Below are 2,953 nucleotides of genomic sequence, written 5' to 3'. Positions count from 1 at the left end.
GTTTTAGTATCCTATCAATACTGCAATGTAGAAATACTCTGTTACAGAATTCTAAATCTATTTGAATAAAAGTTTGAAAATACTCTGTTACAAGTACAGAATTCTAAATCTATTTGAATAAAAGTTTGAAAATACTCAAGTAAAAAGTAGAGAGTAGAAGTAAAAGTATTGGAAATACTCAAGTAAAGTACAAATACCTAAAAACTGTAGCTACAATACATTTTATTGGTTTGTAATAGTGACTATATTATTATTACCCTTATTAATATTATATAATTCATATTTGCAAATGCCATCAAAATTTCACTCAAGGTTTTCTGAAAAGTTTACAGACATGTTTAATTAACCACTTCACCATTTCAGATCTCACAGCAATGTTGAGGCGAATGACTCGAGTGATGAGAATGAAGATGAGAATGAAGAGGAGGGCGGAGATGATGCGGGAAGCACCCAAAGTGGACGCAGCACCCCCAACCCAGGCCCAAGCACATCATACGGCCAGAGGAAGAAAAAGGCACCACAGGAGGCGGCTACAGCAGATGTGTTGGACCGCTACTTCGCTGCTAAGGTAGCAAGGGATACAGCGCGAGATGAGGAGCGATATCGGCGCAGAGAAGAGGAACGCGATGAAGTTTCAGCTTTTCTGAGCGCCCTGGCACAACCACTGAGAAGGCTACAACCTCAAAAGCTGTCAATGGTCAAATTACAGATCCAGCAAATCATCCATGATGCAGAGTTTAGCAGAGCATTCTATTCTCCTCCTCCTCCTCCTCCTCCTCAGCCCCCCACTCCAAACCATTCTCAGTTCTTCCCACCTGATGGTGCAGGTGTCAGCTTTCTGCAGGAATTGGGTGGTTATCACTAGGCATAGTCCCACCTATAGTGAAGAGTATAACCCAAGGTTGTAGGCATGATTTGCCTGTTGTTGTAGGCACTAAGTTTCTATTGTGTCCTATGGATTCAGTTAAGAAGTTTACGTTTAGTCATTGGGATGTCTTGAGGTCCAATATAAATAATTACATGTCATGGTTGTTTAAAGTGATAAAAGAAAGTAACTTCATTTCTTTGTGGCTATAAGATGAAAGGTTCATTTCATTGTGATTTAATAATAGGCCTATAGCCTTTTCATGTTGGACTCAGGGAGATTGTCATTTCATGCAAATTGTTTAGATTTATAATGGTAATTTATAAAGGGATAATTCATAGAGTAAAAAAAAAGGTACATTTCATGTTTTATAATGCAAAGGCATAGTTCATGTTTGATATAAAGAGATAATACATTTCATGGTTGTTAAAAAGAGAATGCAAATTTCATTGTTGGGGAAGGTTTAAGTTAAAAGTTTCATTTAATTTTCATTGTGGTTATATATGTTATATATGCACTCTAAAGATTTTCCTGGTTATTGGAATACACTTTCATATTCATCAGTTTGAGAGACCATCCTTATTTAGCCAGGGTTGCACAGAGTAAACACAGAGAAAAGATTATGAACAAGTTTTGAACAAGTTTATTGAAAGATTGCTGATAGTTAACAAATGTGTTGCATTCATTTTACTTTTGTATAAGCTAGTTCTGGTCCTTACTTGTGTTAATTTCGTTTTCATCACAGCATTAAATCGATTTAAATTCAGGCACAACTCAACAACAGTGGCAAAGACTCAATCTAACAACACATGCGGATCAACAATGTTCTGATGTTCTGGAGATCGCCAGGTTATAGGCCAAAAAAGAAAAAAAAAAGAAAAACACTTTTAATTGATGTCAGAGTGTGTACAAACGTAACTAAATGGGCCCGAAATGGTTGACTGGGTATAACCTCTTAGTTTATATAGGCCAAAATATAACAAAATAATGACAAGTCGACACAATACTTTAGCTGCACATTTACCTCGCCATATTTTGTGGCGTTCTGCATGCTTTTTAAATAATCATCAACCTCTTAGTTTATATTATCATTTAGATATAACAAAATAATTACCAGTCGACACAATACTTTAGCTGCACATTTACCTCGCCACATTGTGTGGCGTTCCTGCATGCTTTTTAATGAGTCATCCCACGGCGGACATAGTCGTACTGCCAGGGAACTTGACCAGCAGGCGAGTTAAAATACTCCTTGAAGGTGTCTCGTGTGCGCAAAGCTTCTCTTGATGCCCGGTTCCCTCGCAGATTTGGGGGATCTCTCAGTGCGCTCACATCAGGGACTTCAGCTGCAGTTTCAGAATGCATTTCCAGCGCAGATTCGGCCGAATCTGCCCCCGTCTCTGATGATGATAATAATAATACTACATTTTATTTCTATATCACGTTTCTATATCACGTTACAAGTATTCACGGGCATGAATATAATTCAAATTCACAATTCAGCGAGGTATGTCAAATATAAAATATTAACAAAGAAAATACTCAAAACATAGAATATGCATAGGCCCTATTGGCATATGGGCATATAATTATAGAATAGATAACACACAATAGGGGGAATGGATAGATATAGATAGATAGATAGATAGATAGATAGATAGATAGATACTAGTGCTATTATATGTACCTGGTCGCAGGACATTACAGAGAATGCAGGTAGCCTTTATCACGCTATCAACTGCATCGGGATTGAGTTGCATTCGCCCCATGTACACTCTTCAGCGCTGGCTGAGGATTCCGAAGGCATTCTCAACGATGCGCCTCGCTCTGGAAAGCCGGTAATTGAAGATGCGCTCGTCTTCAGGCAACCCTTTCCCAGAGTAGGGGCGGAGGAGGTATGGTTTCATTGGGAACGCTTCATCAGCCACTACAACATGGTTCACCTTGCCCAAGCCAGGAGCCGATGGAAGCTCTGATGGAGGTGGGACATCCAGGGTGCCGTTGGCAAGGGCTTTCCCTAGCGCAGAGCTCTTGAAAATGCCCCCATCACTTTCGCCTCCATAGCTGCCCACATCTACGGCAATGAAA

The sequence above is a fragment of the Nannobrachium achirus genome (assembly GCF_963921795.1).
Source record: "Nannobrachium achirus genome assembly, chromosome: 11".
Lineage (NCBI taxonomy): Eukaryota > Metazoa > Chordata > Actinopteri > Myctophiformes > Myctophidae > Nannobrachium > Nannobrachium achirus.
This window is presented reverse-complemented; position numbering follows the sequence as displayed.